Source organism: Dromiciops gliroides, chromosome X (assembly GCF_019393635.1).
Source record: "Dromiciops gliroides isolate mDroGli1 chromosome X, mDroGli1.pri, whole genome shotgun sequence".
NCBI lineage: Eukaryota > Metazoa > Chordata > Mammalia > Microbiotheria > Microbiotheriidae > Dromiciops > Dromiciops gliroides.
The window spans coordinates 42289499-42313850 of NC_057867.1; the positions used below are offsets into that span (position 1 = coordinate 42289499).

Sequence of the window (24352 nt, forward strand, 5' to 3'; positions counted from 1 at the left end):
TTATTTATCTTAGTCAACCTCAGTCCTTTTGGCTTTCAAGTTATACTGCATGATGCCATTTATATGGCTTTTGATTTATTTTTCTATGGTGAGAGAGCATGGTCAAATGATCTGAATACTGGAACTAAAGACCAAAGATCTAGGTTCAAGTCGGGGCTTTGACACTTACTAGGTGTGTGACCTTGGTCTATTCTCTATAAGCCTCAGTTTTATTGTCTGAATAATAATAACAACATCATAAGAATGTAATAAGACTCTATTTACATCAAGATTGTAGTGAGAACCAAATGATATCATATAATAAAGTGCTTTGTCATTATAAAGCACTGTAATTTAATAAATGTCCACCATTTTATATTTAAAAATAAATAGCACAGGCGGTATTTTCAGATTGGTTGGGGAGATTTGGCTCTATCCTATGGGTTTCGTATAAAATCACAGGTCGATTCTATACCAAGGGATTTTAGTGTTGGTCAGCTTATAGTGGAAGTCTTCCAGCCAGGCCCTTGATGAGGAATAGACTGGGAGGATCCAGCTTCAGTTTCAGTCTCACTTGACTTTGGCTGGAACAGGATACATTGAGCTTCAAAGGGTCCAAAAGATTTCGGATTTCTTGTCAGTGTTCTAGCTACATCCTCTGAACAGCTGATCCAATGTCAATATCAGAAACTAAGGGCAAACTATACACACTGAAGAAAGATAACTTCAGGATTATGAGGAGCCCAAAAGAAATGATGCTAAGGGGGAACATCTTGAATACTTCAGCAAAACAAAAAAACAAAAACACCTTCTAGAAGCTGTTACAATATCCTTTGCCACATGGGCTCTCTAAGCTTCAGCCCACTCTACCTCAAATTCCATGCACCAGTGGGATATTTTGTACCAATTGTTACTATACTACCTTAGTAAATGCCCCTTACCAAAAGGTATTTAAGTCTGGCTGAGTAAATATCAACTAAAAATCATAGGAGAAAGTTCAAAGTGGGGAGAGACTCAAGAGCTAGAGCATTAGGAAGCTATCCCCCAGCTCTTCTAGGGTCCCCTAAAGCCTGAGGAGAGAAATAGCAGCGGTGCTCTAGGGATCCAACCAGCCATTATGAGTAGTTTCAGTCTATATTTGTTACAGAGAGCATAAGCACAATTCTTGTTAAATCAAATTACAATTCACAGAAGAGATTAGTAAAGTTTTGGAAACAAATTACTTTTGTAAATCCACATCTGATTTTGTCTATTCAACTATGATTTCCTAGCAGGCAAAATGGCTGACAATGTTTGAGAATCAAAGTAATAAATTCAGAATCCTCTAAGGCTAACTTTGTCTCTCTACTTTCTCTATTTTTCTCTGCAGCTTTTGATGTTGTTTACCTCTCCATCATCTTGCATACCCTTTCTCCCTTGAATTCAATGACACTAATTTCTCTTGGCTCTATGGCTACCTAACTAACCACTCATTCTCAATCTCTTTTGTTGGCTCATAATCCATGTCTTGTATTGACTGTGTTGATGTCTCTCCCCTTTCTCCCCCTTGTCCCCCCAGGCTGTATCCTGACCCCTCCTCTCTTTCTACACTCTCCTTTTATAAAATAAACTTCTTGAAAAAGCTATCTACATTCAATGCAATTAAGTCCTCTTCTCTTTCTTTTAAACCCTCTTCAATCTAGTTTTTTATCTCATAATTCAAATGAAATTGTGTTCACTAAAGTCACCAATGGTATTTAAATTTTCATATATAATGGCCTCTTCCCAACCCTCATCTTTCTTGGCTTCTCTTTAGGCTTTGATACTTTTGAATATCTTTTCCTTCTGGATACTCTCTCCTCTTTGTGTTTCTTTCTCTTTTTTTGTGGGAGGTTATGATTTCCCTCTCATTGGAGACTTTCAAGCAGAGTCAGGAAGACCACTTCTCTAATACAATGTAATGGGGATGCTTTTTTGGGTTGGATTATGTGGCCAGTGATTGCCCTTCCAACTTTAAAGTTCTATGATTAAATTAAGACAAAAAGAATCCATTTTCCATAACCCTAGAACTAGTAAGAATTCCAAGAACCCTTCTGGGACCTAGTTCTGTTGTTCTTTATTTTCAGGCTAGTCCTGAGGACTCTTGTAAAGTGACTTACACCTGAATAACAACTGCAGAACCTTACACACTGCACATTCCAATTTTACAATAAGAGAATGCTATCTTCCAGGCACTTTCCATATTCAGATGTGAACAACAGCCTTGAAGAATAAGGGTATAGTAGGGAATCTTCCCCCACAAGGCCTTCTGTAATGAAGGAATATTTAAAACAAAGGGAAAAAACCCTCTGCTGGCATGTGTGTGTGATTCTCTGTTCTTTAATTCTGAGCTGTTCAGGATATTGTGGTGTGGCCCCTTGTCAGTAAGAGCAAAACTTACTGAGAGGCTGCCAGTTCCAAGAAATTCATGATGTCGGAGGCATTATGGAAACTGCATTTCCGGCACCTATGGACCTAACTCAGGGCTCTGGGACAGGATGTGGCTTAAAGACAGTTTTCACCTGAGGGTGAAATGTGTCTATTTTGTTTAAACTGAAAATTATTTATTATAATGGAAGGGATGGGGAAAGACCACATGGGGAATATTGATGATACAAAACCAAAAATATCAATACAAATATTTTTAAAATATCAAGAAAATTATTTTTCAAGATAAAAGCAAACTGAATGGCAGATGGAAGCATTTTTAACATAATTAATGTGCTTATTTGTTTCATTTATTTGACAAACATTTCTGAAGTGTTTATATGCTAGGCATTGTTCTAGACCCTGAAGAGAAAGAGTTCCTGCCCACAAAGAGCTTATATTTGATTGGATGGAGAACAGGCAGGGAGAACAACACTTACAGAGATAATAGAAAATAATTTCCTTGACGATGTACCCTAATCTCAGTGCTTCCAGCCTCACAAGACAGCTCTTTGAATACCTTAAAATGCTAGCTTTTAGGGGGCAGCTAGGTGGCACAGTGGATAAAATACCGGACCTGGATTCAGGAGGACCTGAGTTCAAATCCAGGCTCAAATACTTGACACTTACTAGTTGTGTGACCCTGGGCAAGTCACTTAACCCTCATTGCCCTGTCAAAACAAAACAAAAAACAAAATAAAACAACAACAACAACAAAGCAAAAATGCTAGCTTTTAGCAGCAAGCCATTTTGCTTTCTGATGATCAACAGAAATGCAAATATGACTTTGAAAAATGGGAAGGGGTGGATTCCATGGTCCCTGATACCTCTGCCATCCTATGATCTTACATAATCTATACTCATGAATCAGTGATACTCCCCACTCCCTCTGCCTAATATGCTTTTAGCCCTCTTAAAGCTCTGGCACAAGGTAAAGGGGTGGTCTTGTAATATGTTCTCTGGGAGGAGGAGTTTTTGCATTCATGGGATGACTACTCAAACTTTCCAACTCCTACAGCCCCAAATCCTACAGCTTTTAATAGTGTCCCTCCAAGTTTGGACAGCTCAAAGCAGTGGTTTCAAAGAATATCTTTTATTCTCCCATTCCTTTCCTCTTTTAAACACAATGAAATGGAACAAAACCACACCCATACTTTCTGTTTCTTTTTCTTAATTTCCTCTGCAACTAGAAAAGACAGAAGTATTCTGCAGGATATATGGGCAGGTAGGTGGCAAAGCAAATAGATTGCTGGCCCTGGAATCTGGAAGATTCATCTATCAGAGTTCCAATCTGGTCTCAGACACTTAACTAGATGTGTGACCCTGGGCAAGTCACTTAACCCTGGTTGCCTCATTTTCTTCATCTGGAAAATGAGCTGTAGAAGGAAATGGCAAACCGCTTCAATATCTTTGGCAAAAAAACAAAAACAAAGCAAAACAAACAAAAAAACCCAAATGGGGTCAAGAAGAATTGGACAAAACTCAACGACAACGATTCTGAATGAACATATGTCATCTCTTCTCACCCTATGAGATTATAAATATTTCATCATCATTTAGCCCAGGAGATCTTAATGTGGGAGCCACAGAACCCCAATGGTCCCCTAGACATATTTCAGGATGTCTAAACTTAGATGAGGAAAAAAACTATTTTCACTAACCCTCACTGAAATTGAGCATTTTCTTCAATGAATTACATTTCCTCAAATTAATTTAAAGCATTATTCTCAGAAGAGGTCCTTGAGTTTCATCTGACTGCCGAAAGTCTTCATGACACACAAAAAAGAGTAGCAGTTCATGGGTTAGCCCCTTCAAATTGCTCAAATGTATTTACTTTTTAAAGGTTTCTCTTGAATCCTGAGCTTGCATTTCAATGTCTCCACTAAGAGATAATCTTTACATCAGAAATACTCCAAAAAATACTCCAGTAATAATCTTAGAGATGCCAAAAATTTTAAAATTATTTTAGAAAATCACTTTTCCCTATAGGATTATACTCAGTTTTTTTAGGGCAAGTTAACTTTGGTTGTAAGCCTTGGGTTAAATAATATATCCCATTATTTTTTTCTCCTTAATTGTAATTGCACAATAGTGTTCTGAAATCCTGACTCTTTTTGTTTGGTACTTGAGCTCTTTCTTTCTGGAGGCTTGCAGTAATTTTTTCCCTGAGTTGAAAGCTCTCAATTTTGCTATAAAATTACTGAGTATTCAGGGCAGCCAGGTGGTGCAGTGTATAAGGCCCTGGCCCTGGATTCAGGAGGACCTGAGTTCAAATCCAGCCTCAGACACTTGACACTTACTAGCTGTGTGACCTTGGGCAAGTCACTTGACTCTCATGCCCTGAAAAAAAAAAAAGATATGCAAAATTCCTGAGTATTTTCAATTTAGACTTTCTTTCAGGAAGTAGATTCTTGGAATTCTCACTTCATCCTCTAGTTCTAATATATCAGAAGAGTTTTATTTTATTATTTTTTAAAATATGATATTCAGTGTCACAAAAACCCAGAGAAGAGACAATATCCAGAAGAAAGTAATCAACTATGTGCTGACTACATCTCCCTTTGGGAACTTATGGGTAATCAGAAAGGAATGTATGGTTTTCTGATATTGTTTATTAACTAGCAAGTCAAAATTATTTAGATTTTTGAAGCAATTCACAGATACTTCTACTTATATAAGATTTTCTATCTTCTCTTTAAGTTATTTATTCTCCTTCTAAACTTTTCCTCCAGAGCTCTTATTTTAATTCTAATTTCACTTTTTATCTCTTAATTCATTTCTTCCAGATACTCTTAGAGTCCTTGTGGGCAAGTAATTTTTCTTCCTCTGAGGCTTTGCTTCTATTTCTTGTGGAGTTACTTTCTTCTCTATTTACCTCTTGGGCTTTGCTTAACCAACAGTATTTCTTCATAGTGTTTCACGTTTTCTTCTGTCTACTATTGTTTCTAGCCTCAGTTTCTGGACTGAAATTTTGCACCCTGGATTCTCTGTAATTCTGATTTATGAAATCATGGCATTCCTTAAATGATTGTCACAGAACATCCCTGGGAATATCCTCAGGTATAAGAGAACAATATATTGTGACCCAAAACCATTGTACTATTTATATACCTTAACTCTTTCTGAATAGTGCTCTTAGAGTTTCACTTAAAAAAAAGTTATTTCCTAGGCTAGATGGTATGAATGCTCTCTTTGACACTGAATGTTTACAAATAAGAATCTGGCCCAATTTCTATGTAACTCTGATAGGTGATTTCCAGTGAAATAAACAAAGGACTTCTCTCATAGAATCTATAAGTTGCTTTTAAAATGGGATCTAGAGGAGGAATGGGGAGTGCATCGAGGACTTTGTTTGTGCAGAGATTAATTAACAACAGACCACCCCAAATATGCACTTATATGGAAAATTAATTTATACAAGTCTTTTAAGGGAAAAGCTGTTTACACAGCAATTACATTTAAATGCTTCACCTCCCACACACTCAAAAGCATCTATTACTTTATAAACTACACTAATTAGTACAGAAACTACTCCTTCAGATAGCAAATGACAATGCAGATATAATATCAGAACTGCACAAACCAAGCTTTCTAATCACTGAAAGACAGACTGAATAAATGCTATCTTATATAGACTCCAAAACCCAACTGTTCACTCTCCACCTGGGTGTCCCAGAGGAATATGTCAAACACATGACAAACAGAACTTGTATTTTCTTCGACCCCATTCCTGCTTCAAATGTTCCTATTTCTGTTGAGGACACCTTCCATTCACCTAGGTTCACAACCCTTGTGGCATCCCATGATATAATGAAAATTGTTTCTACTGGATTTTGCCTGAATTCAATGTAGTTTGTATATACAAGAAGGGTACCTCAATCTCTCCCCTCTAATTAATGTAACTAATAAGATGTGCAAAGACTTGATAACTTTATAAGGTGAGACCACCTCTTTGATTGAGTTACAGAATCAATCAAAGGAATAAATTAGATCCAAATAAGTCCTTGATAAGTTTAGGAGGAGTGAAGTAGTGCTTTTAAGCCATTGGATGAAATCAGATGATAACACACAAGAAATATAATGCAATTGGTTGAAAGGATCAGACATACCTGTAGGCCTGTGTAAATCAGAAAAGGGATTTGATCAGGAAAGAGTCAAGCTTCAGGAGCACTTGAGGAGGCTGGTTCCTTGAACCTGTATGAGAGGGAAGAAATGGAAAGGAGAATGAGCCCAAAGGGAATGACACATTGCCCCTTCATTGAGCATGTGACAGAAATGGCTAGATTCTTAACAAAAACTCCATTCAACTATGAGCTTAGAGAGGTCAAACTAGACACACCAAGGAAAGACAGCTTCAGGGGTTGTGACCTCTTTGGAACAGAGAGAAGTTGAGCTGTGAATTCGACAAAGACAGTGCTCCCTTAGAGCCCATCGGAGAGCCCATCTAAGGGGAAGTTCGTTAGGACTGCACAAAGAGAGAAAAGGACTTCTAAGTAATTAAGAACTGTGACTTTTCCCTTTGCTCAGATGAGCTCTGTATATTTGAACCCAGTTGGTCCCAGGACTGTTTGTCTTCTGCTTTGAGAAATGTTTCATACCAACTCTCCTTACTGTACCGTCTTAGTAGATACCAGTTTTTGTTGTTGTTGTTTTTTGGTGAGGCAATTGGGGTTAAGTGACTTGCCCAGGGTCACGCAGCTAGTAAGTGTTAAGTGTCTGAGACTGGATTTGAACTCAAGTCCTCCTGACTCCAGGGCCGGTGCTCTATCCACTGCACCACCTAGCTGCCCCATAGATATCAGTTTTTAAAAGCTTGCTAATAGATATGCTAGTTTTGGCTGCTAATTGATAAGCAACATGGAATAGATGAGAAAACGCCACAACTCTCTATAGTTACCCTGAAATTCACAAAGGGAGACATTGTAAGCGCATTGTTAACTACCCCCTCTTTTCTGGATACTGTCTCATGCCTGGGTTTTTGTGGTGCTGATCAATTATAGTTCTCTGCCTACCTGCCTGTTCTTTCTTAGTTTTCTCTGTAAGATCATCAACTGTATTCTGTCCCCTATATATGATTGTACCCCAGGGCTTTTATTTGTTCCAGGCCTTCTCTTTTCTCCATATATCCTACCTTAGTAAGAGGATCATAGGATCATAGACTTAAAGTTAGAAGAAATCTTAGAGATAGATGGTCTAGTAATATTATATTTGCATTGTCATTTGCTATCTGAAGGAGTAATTTCTGAAGGGCAGCTAGGTGGTGCTGCAGGGGATAGAGTATCAAGCCTGAAGTCAGGAAGGCTCATTTTCTTGAGTTCAAATCCAGCCTTAGACATTTACTAGTTGTGTGACCCTGGGTAAGTCACTTCACCCTGTTTGCCTCAGTTTCCTCATCTGTAAAATGAGCTGGAGAAGGAAATGGCAAACCACTCCAGTATCTCTGCCAAGAAAACCTCATATGGGGTCACAAAGAGTGAGACCTAGCTAAAATGAATGAACAATAAAATTACAACCCTTTCATTTTGAAGATGCAGAAACTGAGGTCCAGAGATTTTAAGTTATTTACCCAAGGTCACAAAAGTAGTGACATACAAGATTTGAATCCAAGCCTTCTGACTAAACAGCCAGCACTCTCTGCACTATACCATGATGCCTCTCTTATTGTCCTGAGCTCTTATGAATTCAATTATCATCTCTATGCAGAAAAAGCCAAAATCTATATACCCAGGCCTCATTTCTTTCCTAATCTTGAGCACTAAAGCATCTCCAACTCCTTGCTGAGAATTACCAACTCTCAAACTCAACATGTCCAAAACTAAACTCATTATCTTTCCCTCTAAACCAAACCTTTCTCCTAGCTTCCCTAGTTTCAAGCATTCTACCAGTGAGATTCACAACCTCCTCCCTCTACTTACATATGTGATCAGTTGTGAAGTCTACTATTTCCACAACTTCAAGATCTTTCACTTCCACCCCTTTCCTCCAATCATACAAATTTGATGTGGTGCATATTTTAAACAAAATAAATGAGGTATTACCTCACACCCAACAAACTGGCAAGCAAAGATGACAAAAGATGGAAAGTCATTGTATGAGGGGCTATGAAAAGCTATGAACTGATCTATTTTAGAAAACAATTTAGAATTAAGCCAAGAAACTGACTAAATTCTTCACCTCCTTTAAGCTAGAGATTTCACTCAGCCATATGCCCCAAGGAGGTTTAATATATCCCAAATTGTTTATAGCAACACTTTTCCTAGTAGCAAAGAACTGGAAACAAAGTAGATGCCCATTGAATATGGAGTCTCTAAACAAGTAGTGGGAAATATTTTTATTTGAGGCATTATTTTAAAGTTGTTTGGAAGGGAATGCTGAGAGGGTTCAGCTGGGTGGCTGCCCCTAATCTGCCATCTTCTACCTACATTTTTAAATGACTTCAAGCCTTGACTTAATGTACTACCAAAGACCTATGGAAATAATTTACTATATTTGCAAGGATCACCACAGCATCTAATAAGATGCCTTGCACATGCCAAGTACTTAATAACTATTCTTTGAATGAATAACAACACTGCAGTATTCTTCTTAAAGAACAATGGTTTGGAAGCAATGGGTGAAAATTGCAAAGAGGCAATAAAATTTTGCTAACAGAGAAATTAGCTAACAAATTCAAACTATTTCAAAGTGGATTGGACTGTTTTAGGAGGTAGTGGGCTTCCCCTTATTGGTAGTATGTAAGCAGAGGCTGGTGACCACTTGGTTATGTGGCAGAGCAGTGGCAAACCGATACCAGTCTGGGTTGGAGTACATGTTTTCTAAGGTCATTTCCAGTCTGGTAATTTTATGATTCTGTGATGCTCTTAAACAAGAAAAAAAATCAGTTATCAGCTATGGTGTATTCTTCAGACTCTCACTTGATACATATTTTTTAAAACAGCAGGAACAGTCATTCCACTATGCATCTGTTACTCAGTTTGGTTTCAACTCCATGGAAGATGCCCCTCCCAGTATAAGCTCATCCCCTCTAATCTCATCACTATGCTGCTATCTCAAGCCTTCACCGTTACTGCCTCCCTCCACCTCCTCTTCCCTCTGATTGAAGGGCTGGAAGACAGAGTACCAGACTCCTCCCAAATCCTTCCCTTAGACTCTCTCAGCTCACTCCACTTTGCATCTGCTGCTCTGCCTGGTTTGAACTCCATGGAAAAAGATACCTTTGTGTCAGGTACCCCTTGGTTTCGTGCCCCTAACTCCTCCCCCTGCTTTCCTGTCTCCTTCTGTGGGCTGTCTCTTCCTTTAGACTGGAAGCTCCTTGAGGGCAAGGACTGTTTTTCTTTTCATTAATTGCATCACCAGTGCTTAGCACAGTGCCTGGCACATAACAGGCACTTAGTAAATGTTTAATGGATACTGGAACAAAAAGGTATGAGTCAAGAAACTTGATTCTGTTTAGTCCAGAAAAAAGGAAACCAAATTGGAGGTATCAAGGTAGTAGATTCATGTTAACAAGATTTTCAAGCATAATAAGGTTTATTATGCAGAGATACTACTCAGTTCTGCCTCAAGTCTAAATAATAATAACAATAACAACAACAACTAACATTTATATAGGGCTTGCTATGTACTAGGGCACTGTACTAAACACTTTATAATTACTATTATCTCTTTGGATCCTCCCAACAACCCAAGGAGCTAAGTGCTACTATTATCCCCATTTTACAGATGAGGAAACTGACACCAACAGAGGTTTAGTCATTTACCCAGAATCACAGAACTAGTAAGTACCTGAAACTAGATTTGTACTCTAGTCTTCCTGACCCCAGGCCAGGGACTCTATCCATTGGCCCAGCTGTAGTATTTGAAATACAAGAAGAGGAAACAGGCTGAAATTGGAACACACATTATTTTGCTTGGTTGAATACATTTCCCACCTTTCCCAAAGCAAATGTTGTTAAGCAAAGAGAAATTATCAGCAAGTGGGGATGGCCTCTTCAGCCACAGAGTCTTTTTAAGAGTAGGATAGCAAGTTGGACAAAGCCGTGGACAAGGGCAGCTTTCCTGTCCCTGTAACTCAGAGATTGTGATCAGACACTTATCTTTTTGCCTAGGAAAACTGAGCTAATAAAATTTACCATCCAGTTCCTGTACAGAGTAACAGCAATTGCTGATTAGGGACTAAAAACTTGTTGCAACAACATTTTAATTACATTTCAATGCAAGGCTATAAATTAATTTATCCAGAAAAAAATAATACAGTACAGTAGTGGGTTACAAACCAGCTAATTAGCCCATCTAGAATTTGAAGGTGACCAAAAGACTCCCAATTTAATGTATAAGGAAAATAATGGAAAATGGCAGCAAATTACTTCAAGGAGATAAACATTTATTTAAAGTGAGAATCAATATTAAAACAGATTTGGCTTGCTTGCTTCTTCCTCCCAAATCACATGGTAGCCCAGGCCCTGTAGTTTTACAGTCCCTTTCTGAGCACTGGAAAGAACAAAGAGCGGAGGGGGGTGGAAGAGCTTAATATGCCCCTCTGGGTGCTCTGCTCCCTGGGCTCAGCCCAGAAAGCACTAATCCACACTTGCATTCATTTTTAGAGAAAGATTGCCTTTTCACGCCCTGGCTTCTCCACTATGCACAAATCACATGCAATTACCCTTATTTTCTATATTGAAACCAAGCTTTAAATAGTGAGATCATTCCTTTCTCCTTTACAGTAAAGAGATTGATGCAAACCTTTCAACAAATCATAGTTATCACTAAAAGAAGCTTGTAATTTTTTCCTCTAACAAAAGAAGTGAAATGTTATCAGATCTGAGGCAGTTCCGCCCTCTCTACCATATCTCTCTACCTCTATCTACACCTCAGGAACCAAGTGTCCAAAGAAAGCAGTCTTCAGAGACTCTGAATCCTATCAGATCTATTCCCTCTCCTTAGAATGCAGCTCATGTACTAGGAAGCAGAGATGACAATAGTGCCTGCCCATATCAGAAACTTTCAAAAGGTTAATGAATTCTGGCATAAAATAATGCCTGAGCTCTAAACAACCCATAAACACAAAATCCAGGAAAAAACGAGAGAAACTGCCCATGTTTCGAGGAATGGATAAGCCTCAAACAATAAAAACACTAGAGACTTCTAAATTATTCTTTTAATATATTTGGTGGGGTATTATACTGCATATCAATATTTTTGATCACAGGTAATGACAGTTTGGGGATAGTGAATGCGAAATGCAGCTTGCCTCAGCTCAAATGCACAGTGAAAACAAGTGGGACTTACATAACAAGGAAAGCAGCTTCCAATGTGGTCAAGTAGACTTCTAATTAGTGGTCTTCTCCCCTTTTGTCATAAACCTGTCACCACATTCAAATCAGTTGTATAACCAGCCTACACAGAAGCCAAAACAGGTACTTTTTCAGTTTTCTGCGGCTTGCAAGTGAAGGGATTCCCAAGGACCCTAGGAAGCTAATTAGGAGGGGAAAGGGTGTAGACAGCAACGTCATTAGGTAAATCAGCTTGCAGAAGGCCGATTCGAAATGGGTTTGCTTCATGTTGTGAACTTGACAAGAGGAGAGAAGCAAAGGAGGCCTAAGTATTGGACACCATATGGTGAAGTTGGTGGAGTGAGGCAGAGCCACAAGTGGTTTATGTAATGTCGACTTAATGACTGATAAAAAATAAATGGAAAGAAATTCTGCTACTAGCTTAAAGCCACGGAGGCAAGGAAATCTGCAGTTAAGGATCAAAGCTTCAGTATCTAGTCATAATGGGTTACTATCCTTAACTCTTCCCAATGGTGCCTCTGAGCATCTTCATGTAATACTCTCTAATTTGTCCCGAAATTGAAAGTTTGACAAACTCCTTCCACCTGTGATAGCAGCAATGTGCCCTCCTGTGCTGGTGAGCATCTGTGATGGTTACGAGTCAAGCATCAAGGTTCCAAGGCAGGGTTTTACTTGGAGAAGGGGCCCACATTGCTGTCCTCACCAACACAGAGTGACATATATATCAAGAAGCCTACTTTTTTCCTCCTTCATATTAGTTTGCCTCTTTTTTTCATATTTTCTTTACAGACACATTTTATCTTCCCAGGAGCCCTGTGAGCTTTCCAATGAGGACAATGAGGCACAAAAATAATAAGGGGTAGCATGGTACAGTGACTGGAGCCCTTGACTTGGGAGTTCTCACCTCCCATTATCAGTAGCTCCACTCCACTCCACTCCCAATCCCATGCAGGAATAGCCATACCTTTGATTTCATTCCCATCACCCACACCTATGCCTAGGGTTCAGCATCCATGACCCAGAATTCTGAAATTCTTTTCTTTAACTGTAACTTTGTATTCTTCCATTCTCTTCCCAGGCCTCATCATTCCTAAAACTATCCTCTATCATTTAACGCAGTCTCCAGTCCCTCTGCTCCTCCAAGCTTTCCCAAACCATCAACTCTGCTCTGATGTCACTTACCTCTCTTTAGCTTTTCACTGTTCTCATGTGTCCCTTGGATCCTTGTCCTCTCGACACCCATCCTTTTCCAAACCACAAACCTGCATTTCTTCTACCATCTGCCTTCTTTGCTCCTACTCCCCCTGCTGAATATTGCCTAAGGAAGTCAAAAGATTCTGCTCATTGGGTTCACTACAAATTGATGTTTATTCATTTCAAGTGGGTCCTTGACTGAGGCACACCAATTTTTTTCATTTTTCCTGAGTGATTCCTTATAGAATCTTTCCTCTGTCTGTCTGTCTCTGTATCTGTGTCACACACACACACACACACACACACACACACACACACACACACACACACACAGCCTTTTCTCCTCTCCCCAAGTCTTATACTATCTCTCTTCTCTCACTGAAAATTTAACAATCAGGTCAAGAATGTATTTGAGCTGACTCCAGCACAGCCCTAGCTAGTCACAAGTTCTTTGTGACAGGTCAATGACAGAGTTCCACTGATTGAGTCTCTGTGTGTAAGGAGGGGCTAAGCTTCACCCAAGGGGAATTAAAAGGCAGTCTATCCTCTGCATAGTAAGGCCAGAACTTTGAGCTTTGAAAGGGAGATGTGTAATGACTAAACTGATAATAGTAAGTAACAACATGTTACTGGAAGGAAAATCCAGGACTTAAGGTCACAGGATTTCAGTTTGAAGTCTACAGCTCTATATCTTACAACCTCAATGATGTTAGGGTTCCTTCTCTCTTGGCCTCAGGTTTTTCCTCTGTAAAGTGAGGGAGTTGGATAAATCCAAACATTCTCTTTTAGCATTCTGGTGAAGCCTATCTAGGAACTCCTCCTTCAAATAATTGTTTTAAATGCCTAAAACGAAATACAGCAGAATCAAAAAGAAACCAATTACACCAAAGGACAGTAATTAAAATCTTTGAATGAACAGGTTTATAAGAGCCCCAGATTAAGAAGCCCTGAATGAGATGATCTTTCAGGTTCCTCTGGGTTCTATGACTAGGTGTACCTTCCAAGCAGTGACAGAACCCAGTGAGGGCAGAGGAATCTCTTAAAGACTCAAATCAGATATTACCTGCTACACAGGGCCTTTTCCCCACCCATCCATCCGTCCATCCGTCCATCCATCCATCCATCCATCCGTCCATCCATCCATCCATCCATCCATCCATCCATCCATCCATCCATCCATCCTTCCTTCCTTCCTTCCTTCCTTCCTTCCATCCTCCCTCCCTACCTCCCTTCCTTCCTTTTAAAAATTTCTTTGTTATAAAGGATAGCTCACTGGAAAGGAGAGAAAATGAATACAGGGGGAAATCTAGGCAATCCTTAAAAAACCCATAAAAGTCTATTTAAAAGAAGAATGCATAGGGGAAGCATCTGGTAAGAAACTAACTGAAAATGGGATAATCAACACGAAAGCTTTTCATCTCCACTCCCACTAATTACTTTTGCCCACCAATATCCCAACTGATCAGGCTCTGGTTTGGGACAGGGAAAGACAATGAATGTTTAAAAGGCAAAACCTAGAAGGACTTTAGTTAGACGTATCCTCGAATGGATTCTGCAGCTAACTATATCTTCTCAGTTGAGAGGGCACTGCCCCTATTTCTGGTCTTATTACATCTTATTAACTTGTCAGATCAAGTTCATAATGTCCCATCTCAGTACTCAGTCACCAAGAGATGAGGGTGAAGGGTGAGCATACAAGATTATGTCTTAGAGATGGGAATTTTAGCCAAAATCATGAGGATGATGCTTCCATAGGGGAAGAAAAAGCACTCACCAACATACATAATGAAAATAATTCTATAATAAAAATGTTAATTCCATACTCTTGATTTGCAGTAAATTATTATTATTGAGAAAACAAACCTGACATTGCAAATATATTTTCTTTCATAATCAAAATCTTTTACCACTGTAATGCAAATGGTACTGACTTGTGTGCTGAATTTATATACTCCTAATTAAAAAAATCCAATTACAAAGATTTCCCTTTTCAGTTCTTATTGGCTTTCCCAAGTTCTCTCAGCTCCAGTAATTTCCTTTTTGACATAGATATTGTGTAATGGTGCCCTAAGTTAATTTGGTTTCAATATTACACATTCATCATGAAAGCTGGGCACATTTAAAGTTCTATTTTGTTTTCAGCTTCCTACAATACTCTTGGTCCCTAATGTTACCTTTGTGCTTACTCGGGTAGACTGGGGCCCACGAACGGATTTGGATTTCTCTTTGCCTCAGTGGTATGATCATTCACATTTTTATAGCTTTGTTTTTATCCTCACTCTTTTGCCTATTTCTGAAGTTCTTGGAGACAAGGAAACTATTATATTAAGGTGGGTTAGGGAAGACATCTTTTAGACTACAGAGTGGAAGGAAAAACAATTTTCAGCAGCTCTTTATATACCATCTTTCCATCTATGAGCAATCTGATGTCCACATGGATTAAGTTCAATTTTGCCTAATTTAAAGGTAGGCCCTAACTATGACAAAAGGTTTTGTCATAGGTCATGTTAAGGGAATGTCAGGCCCCCATTCATCAGATGCTTCATTGGCAGAATGAACTCATTCAGCCACAGTGGTGATGCATTAATTAAAAAGCATTCATGGGGAAGCTAGGTGGCATGGCAGTGGATAAAGCACCAGCCCTGGATTCAGGAGGATCTGAGTTCAAATTTGACCTAAGACACTTCACACGTACTAGTTCATGTGACCCTGGGCAACTCACTTAGCCCTCGTTGCCCCACAAAAACAAACAAAAAAACATTTCTTAAGCACCAACTATGTGCCAGGTACTGTACAAAGCACCAGGAACATAAAGACAGAAATGAAACAGTCCTTGCCTTCATTCTATTGGGGATTCGACAGAGACATACATAAGTATATAAAAATAATGGGTGATTTGGGTGGGGGGCAGGGAGGAGGAAGAGAAGGTATTAGCAGCTAGGAAGAATGGGAAATGTCACATAAGGAAGGCAGCACTTGAGCTGCACTTCGAAATTTAGGAAGGGAGGGCACTACAATTGTGTGTCAGAGCTAGTACAAAGGCACAGACATGAGAGACAGAGAGTCATTCATAAAGAGGAGCAAGGTGAGTTTGAACCACAAAGTGTGAGAAGTGTATAATAAGGCAGGAAAGGGAATGGAGAGTCATGCTGTGAGGGGCTTTAAATGCCAAATGGGAGCCACTGGAGTTTATTGTATAGGACAGTGATATGCTAGACTCATGCTTTAGCAGAGGAGGGAGATTAGCATCAAAGAGACCAATGAGAAGACTATTAAAATAGTTCGGGCCAGAGGTGATGAGTGTCTGAATTAGGGTGATGTGGGTAGGAGGAGAAAGAAGATGACTGAGATAAGAGGTGTCATAGAGGAAGGACAGACAAGATGGAGCAAGTGATTGCCTATGGGAAGATAGGAAAGTAAGCAGACAAGGATGACTCCAGGGTTTTGAACCTGGGTGGTTAGAAAGATGGTGATACCCTTGAAAGAAATCGTGATGTTCAAAAGAAGGTTTGGGGGGCAGCTAGATGGTGCAGTGGATAAAACATCGGCCCTGGATTCAGGAGGACCTGAGTTCAAATCCAGCCCCAGACACTTGACACTTACTAGCTGTGTGACCCTGGGCAAGTCACTTAACCCTCCTTGCCCCACCAAAAAAAAAAAAAAAGGTTTGGGTTATGAGGAAAGGATAATTCTGTTTTGGCCATGTTAAATTTAAGGTATCTATGAGATATCCAATCTGAAATATCTAATATGCAGCTGGGGTTATGGGCTGAAGCTTGAGAGCAGGAGCAAGACTGGAGACCAGAGTCTCAAATGAAGTCCAATGGTATATTATGATGGGACTCTCCACACTGGTGGATAGCCATGTTCAGTGCCTGCAATGAGCTGGGGAGAGCAAGAGAGAGAAAAGCTCGTCTTTTCAGTTTCTACGGTTTCTTTGAGTCTTTTTGGGTTCTAAAGGCACTTTGGGAGCTTTCAGCTTTAAGAGAGAATATGGGTGAGACCAACTCCACTTCAGGTAGCTGAAGGGAGAATAAGACTGGGACAAAGCCAACATGAGAGGAGATGGCAGTACCTAGCATGTCTCTGTCCTCAGTTTGCTACACTAGAGACATCAAGGAATTTCCCCTTTGGGTGAACATCTGGGATGTGCAGTCTCAGTCTACCTGAGTTACCTTGCTCCCAACGGGAGAACACCTTTATTCTGTGTTGTCTGGCATATCTTCTCACCCATCCATCCACCCATCCATCTACAGATATATACTTAACTTTGATTTCTATTTTGCTACTGACTTGGATAAATGGGATTTCTTTGCTATCTGTTTTATGTGTATTCATTGTGAACTATTATTTGCTGGGAAGGAAATCAAGCCTTGGATATACAGGTTGGGGTCCTCCTTTCCCTATTAATGAAGAGTGATCAGAAGTTTAGTGTGAATCTAAAAACCACATCCCCATGACTAATAATATTTAAGGGAGCAGTTAGATATAATTCTAGCCCTGTACCCTATGGATAATTAAAGACATGTGAGGGATGGAAAGAGAGGGAGAGAAGAAGAGGGAGAGTGAGAGGGTTGGGGAGAGAGAGATGAAGGGAAGAGGTAGGGAGAAATGGAAAGGGGGAAGGAGGGAGGAAGGGAAGGAGAGAGAGGAAGAGAGAGAAAAAGAGACAGAGAGAGAGACAGTTATGGGGGAAGGGAGAGAAGGGGCCTAGGGAGGCATTGGGAGGCATTCACTATAAATGGGTATGATGTGAAGATACAACAAAGAAGTGTTAACCTGTAAATGAAGGAAATAATCAGTATAGGAGAAATAAGGTCTTTAATTGGGGCAGAGGAACTATAGCTCATGGTATTGCAAAGCTCAGAAGCTAGGAATACCCAAAGATGGGAACTGAGGACAGGGTTTTTATGGGGTAACAGAACAGAAGGGAACCAAAAGATTTCTCCAGAGTCACCTACAACTACTTAATGTAAATGAACCTTTAACAAAAGAACTCCTCCTGAGTTAAGTATAGACATTAACTCTAAATAGAATACTTAATGTAGGTGGACCCTTTTTACATAATAACAAAGTCCAGGGAGTAAGGCAGGGATCATTTTCCTTGGGGAAGGTCCATAAGTCCATCAAGAGTCTGGAATTGACAAAAGACTGGTCAGCCCCAGGCAATTCACCTGCCTGGGTAGGGGGGACTGGGTGGGGAATCAGTTCTCAGTAAATTTTGTAGTTATCAGAAGACTGAGGTGTGGTCCGATGGGTAGGAGAAATAAAAGAGATTGCAGCCATGAATATACAGAGGAAAGAGTACCCAGAGGAGAAACGGGTATCAAACGCTGCAGAGTTCACAAAGGATGCCCTTCTAAACCACAGTCACTGGAAAGGCTACTTGTAAAAAACCAAACCAACTTGGCACTGATTTGTATACATAAATCACTAGCATGTACAAAAGTGAAATGAGGCAGAGAGCCACTCCCATGCTCCACACAGAAGTAAAATTAGTCAATTAGTGAGGAAGCAACAGCCATCTAAGCAACCCTAAACAAAGAGTGGCTAGTCTAAGGCTTGCTTGGCACTGGTGCTGTTAAGAAATGGAAAATTTGTACTGGGTTTTCAGAGATTTCTATTGAGTTAAGTATCAGACCACAGCTTTATACTGAGATGCAAATTACTCTTTAATGCAAGCATCCTTCATTTAAAAAAGATTTATAGTAGGATGAAAGGGGGCGGAGGAGGTCACATTTAAATTGCAGACAAAAATGCAAACTAGGTAAAGAGCTGCTTGACATCTTTCCTAAGCAGGTACCAGCATGCAGTGATAGCACAAAGAGAATCTTAAGGATCAGCTCTCACTCTGTGCTTTGAGAATGGGCTGTTAGACTGTTATTCTATAATTCTAAATGTTGCCATTATACATTGGGGCAAGGTCCTACTTTTAGTTAATTTGAGGTTAAAGATGGGCATGACTGGATTTCCTAATTCAGGGTAATCAAGTATCGATTCTGTCTTTTTTCAACAATGAAATACTACTACTCAGCTTTTATATGGAGTTTTTTTTCCAAATCTTAAATAATCATTCATTAGTTCATATAAACAATACCCCCATGATACAATATTATGGTTGAAATATTAGAAGTATAGATCATCTGTGGGAAAATGTGCCCCTGCCCCCATAAAAGTTGAAAATGCTAATGTCCACAAAGGGGCTGGGCTTCTCCCAGTCTAAGAAAGGGCTGCCTTCCCTCCCCAGCAAAGCGAATCACATGATGAGTGAGACCCAAGGCTGGTCACGTGTGGGGAGGGGGAGTTTAGAGGACTGTCCCCCCATTAGCTTCACTGCGTTCTGATGAGCTTGTTTTTGGCACCAGTGTCTTGGTGGGCAGATTGTAACTGGGAAAGGAGGGAGAGCCCCACGTTTCACCACCATTGCCTTTAGGGAGCTGGCCCATTCTCTCCAGAATATCAATAAAGACCTTTGATACTTCTCCAACATGGAGTCCCAGAAATTTTTAAATGGGGTTTCTCACATCATCGATTTCCATCTGGAGGGTAACCCTGAGGCCTTCTAGTCCAATCTTATCAGAGGAGAAAATCTTCTAGTCCAATCTTATGGAGGAGGAAACTGAGACCCAGGGAGGTGAAGTAACTTGGCCAAAGTCATTGTTCTTATGCTAAAAAACTAGGCAGATAACTTCAGTTTATCTCCTATAGTCACAGAATTTCAAACTGGAAATTGAATGACTTCTCCCTACTCCAAGAGAATAATGAGTATCAAACCCCACATATGAAATCATTCATCCAAAATTTTTCAATATATACAGGCAGGGGAAGTCATCAACCTTGAGGAAAAATCAGTCCATATGAATCATTCTGAATCCTCCCTAAGGCAAAAGTGGGACTCAGCTGTCCTTTCTCATGATGAGTCCTGTCTCCCCTCAGGTGCCCACTTCACCCACATCATCATCATCTTTTTTTTTGGGGGGGGGAGCAATGAGGGTTAAGTGACTTGCCCAGGGTCACACAGCTAGTGACTGTCAAATGTCTGAATCTGGATTTGAACTCAGGTCCTCCTGAATCCTGGGCCAGTGCTTTATCCACTGCACCATCTAGCTGCCCCCATATCATCTTCTTTAAGAGAACTTTCCTGGTCTCTCACCCTACCCCCAGCTGCAGCACCTTCCCTTCTGAGATTATCTTCCCATAACACTCTGTAAATATCTTGTATTTACTAAAGCATTTTCATGTCTATCTCCCTCATTAAAAATGTGAGCTCCCTGAGGACAGGGACCATGCCTTTACCTTTATCACCATGCCCAGCACATAGCAAGCACTTAATAAATGAACCTCTGATCTTGGTGGTCTCACCAAACTTTAAAACTGCAGTACCACCCCATGCTTTACTTCCTTTCACTTCTAAGATCCTAAGCCACCCAATGCTCCAAAAATCAAACCAACATTTATACATCACCTCCTCTATACCTCTAAGCCATTGTGTTAGGTTCTTTGGGGAATAAAACTCAGTTTAAGGTACAGTCCCTGCTCCTCAGAAACTTGTAGACTAAGTGGTAGAATAAAGACATGAACACAACTATAACCTAAGATAGTGTAAGATATGTATGTCATGGAAAGTAAGGGCTGAAGGAAGCAAGGATGGTGATATCACTTTTAGGAGTTGTTCAGAGAATACTTCACAGAGAACATTGAAGGTAAGCTGAGCCCTGATGGATGGGGAGGCTCTCTAGATTCCTCATTGTACACAAAAATAACATAAGCAAACACAGAAAAATGCACAGGATAAAAGATCTCTCGGCACTTGGAATTACTGAAGTAATGACTAGATTTGCCATTTACTAGGGACACTGTCAAGGGAATTCATGCTTTGGCTAAAGTTTGAGCTAGATGACCTCTGAGGTCCTTTTGACCTTTGCAATTCTATGATCAAGATGAAAAATTTCTTTTTCTTTTTTTGTGAGGCAATCAGGGTTAAGTGACTTGCCCAGGGTCACACAACTAGTGTCAAATGTCTGAGGCTAGATTTGAACTCTGGTCCTCCTGACTCCAGGGCCGGTGCTCTATCCACTGCACCACCTAGCTGCCCCAAGGTTAAAACTTTCTAACCATAACCTTCTCAATTACAATTCAGCAGATATGTTCCATTCTTTCAGGAGTGTGTCTGCAGTCAAAGAGAGGTCTCTTGGAGATTATTCCTTAACTCAAAGAAATGGTTCAAATGGTGAGTATTTCAGGCACTAGTGGCAAATCAGTGCGAGAACCCACTCCCCACCCCCAAACACACACTTATACACATCAGCAACTGCCTGCTCCTCCTACAGCTTTCCCTATTCTGTTTGCATAATACAGTGACAAGCCAAGGGGACAAGGCAAATCAGGCAAGGTTCATGGGTAAAATGGCCAGAGAGACATAAGCTAGAAATAAGCAAGAACATGTACAATTCAGCAAAAGTGACTATAAATCCTGAGGTCAAAGGGTGATATTCTGTACTTAATGTTTACCAAGTGCTTACCCAAGCAAGTACAGTTTTTTAAAATTAAATTATATTATTTTCTTTTTATTTTTTTTAAATTTTTTTTTTTTTTTAGTGAGGCAATTGGGGTTAAGTGACTTGCCCACGGTCACACAGCTAGTAAGTGTTAAGTGTCTGAGGCTGGATTTGAACTCAGGTACTCCCGACTCCAAGGCCAGTGCTCTATCCACTGCGCCACCTAGCTGCCCCAAATTATATTATTTTCAATCAGCAAAAATCCATTTTCTCTCCCTTTGACCTAGCCTTTCAATGCAGAATGAAAAAAAAACAAAACCCCTGTTACAAAAGTGTAAAACAAATTTCCCAGCTGGTTATATGTAAAAGACCACACACACATACACATATATGTGTGTACGTGTGTATACATATATATGATCCATCTATCTCACCTGCACTCTGAGTCATTCACTTCTATCAGGAGTTGGGTTATTGGTTCTCTAGAATTGTGGCTGGTCATTACACTTATTAGAGTTCCTACATTATTGTTGTTTTAGAAATTGTTTTCCTGGTTCTGCTGCTGTCACTATGTATAAGTTTATTCAAGTTTTCCCAAATTTCTCTGAAACGTTCCTCTTCATCATTTCTCACAGATAAACAGTATCCATCACATAATGCATTTAGCCATTTCCCAGTTTATGGCAGCCCATCAGATTACCGATCTTTGCCAGCTCAAAAGGGCTATGGATATTTCTGTACATGCTTAGCGTTTGTTTTGCTTGGAACTAATCTCTCCCTTAATCTCTCCTTCCTCTAATTCCTTCTATTCCCTTCTCTCCTTTCTCTCCTATTTCTCTGTTGAATGAAATGTCATTTTGTACCCAACTGTACACATATTCTTCCCTCCTTTGACCAGTTCAGAGGACAATGAGGTTCAATGTCAGCTGGTCCCTTCCTCCGTGTTTTTATAGACTTCTACTTGGACACATCAATTATGTGCGAGAATTTCCCCAAACTTTCCCTTCCCATGTGCCTCTAATATATTCCTATTCCTCTTTTTCCATTTTTTCCAAAAAGATTATCAAGACACAATATGGCCACTGACAGTTTCTCTTTCGGATTAGTATGAAAGAAAGCAAAAGTCTGGATTCCAAAGCCAATGTAATAATTAAGTGGACTTGTTGACTAACTTGATCTAGAGACCATGGAAGAGAGGTGGCCAAAGTTTCAAAGCCGAGTGACTCGTATGGTGGGTGCAACCAACAACACTAGGGGAGTCAGGGGAGGGATAGTACTGACTGGGGGTAGAAGACATGGGCTCAGTTTTATCAAGTTGAGTTTCAGATTATCAACTTGTCCTGGCAGAGATGTTCATTAGGTGGCTGAACATGCAGGATTTGGGAAGAAGTTGGGGCTAATGATTTGAAAAACATCTGCATACAAGGCATAGAGGAAACTTTGAGAGCAGATAAGATACTTGAGACCTTGCATGAAAATATGTCTATCTGATCCTTATATGTCAACGTGTAGGTCAACTATTAAAATGGCCTGCACACTGATCTGACATAAGGAAGCCAACAGTTAAAGGGACACATATGGCTCCTGCAGAGACTCTTGTCAGTGAGGATTTTTGAATGACATCTTAACAGTTACAAAGATACAAAGCCTAAAAACCAGAAGAATTCAAACTGTGTCTTTCTTCACATACTTCAAATTTCAGATCAGAAAACTGTTAGCTCCAAGCCAAATTAAATCAAGCTTTGAAAACCAGGTGGCACTACCAGGCAAGTTACCTTTTATTTTTAAGGTTTCAAAAGTTGGTATTATTACTCTGCGAACTGTATGTATATATCTTCAAGTGAAATTTGAGCAGGTAAATAGAAAACAGAACTGAAAAATGACTCAAGTGAAAGGGATCCCATAAAAACATCAAAAGGGTTGTTTCCATCTTTAGGGACTTACTGAACATACACTGAGTTCGAGTCTTACATTCAAGAATCCACAATCTCTATTTCTCTTGCCTGGGAATGAAGCCAACATTCTCTTGTACTCTCTGGGGCTAAACATGAAGAACATCTCACCAAAGACAGGTTTCAGAATCAAACTGTCCAACATACTTGTTAGGGATGGTTTGACTTTAAGGCAAGAAAATGCTGAATTCTTTCCAAGTTTGTTAATTAATAGTCTCCCTAGATAAATATCTTCTTCCTGTTGTGCCTGATTACTAAATCTCTCTGCTTCAAGACAACAGATGGCTTAAGTTCTTCCAAAATTGAAAAAAAGTCCAGAACTCCTTGTGATTCCAAAGACTAACTTTAATCAGGTTATCCTGTCTTATAAGATATAAATAACTTAGAAAAAAGGGAAACGATCAAAATGGCCCAGTGTAGTGGCTGCCAACCTGAAAGGCCTCAGTGCCCAAGGAGAGTTCTTGCCAGGGATCTGTGAATCCATATGCTCACCAAGCACTGCCATTTTGATTTTTATTCAAACCTTCGACAATCTGAGTCAATAACATGTTGTGTACACTTTTGTATGATTCATTCCAAATGCACATGGATGATGTTGGGATTAATAAAATGCAAAGTCATTTAAAAGCACTGGTGAATTTATAGATGCTTTTGTCCTTGTGTGATTTCTGGATCAAAAGATTCTAAGAGTATAATTATTATCATGCACATAATTGGAGATGTTGTCATTAAAAGGCGGGGTATTTAGGGACAGCTAGGTGGCACAGTGGATAAAGCACCAGCCCTGGATTCAGGAGGACCCGAGTTCAAATCCAGCCTCAGATACTTGACACTTACTAGCTGTGTGACCCTGGGCAAGTCACTTAACCCTCATTGCCCCGCAAAAAAAGGGTAGGGGGTGTATTTCAACTCTGAAGAGGTTAGAAAGCAAAGGCCTAACCTACAGGATGGCTGTTGTACTTTCATCTGAATATTCTATGCTTTAGTGTGA

At 39.9% G+C, this 24352-nt stretch overlaps 1 protein-coding gene across 4 annotated transcripts in view; it reads right to left on the bottom strand.

The window, feature by feature from the left end:
* Window positions 1-24352, bottom strand: part of TENM1 (teneurin transmembrane protein 1) — an 895908-nt gene that overhangs the window by 639972 nt on the left and 231584 nt on the right. For all 4 annotated transcript variants that reach the window (XM_043974016.1, XM_043974015.1, XM_043974017.1 and 1 more), the window contains exon 2: window positions 6534-6618. The gene's annotated coding sequence lies outside the window, so the exon portion shown is untranslated. The remainder of the gene's footprint in view (window positions 1-6533; window positions 6619-24352) is intronic.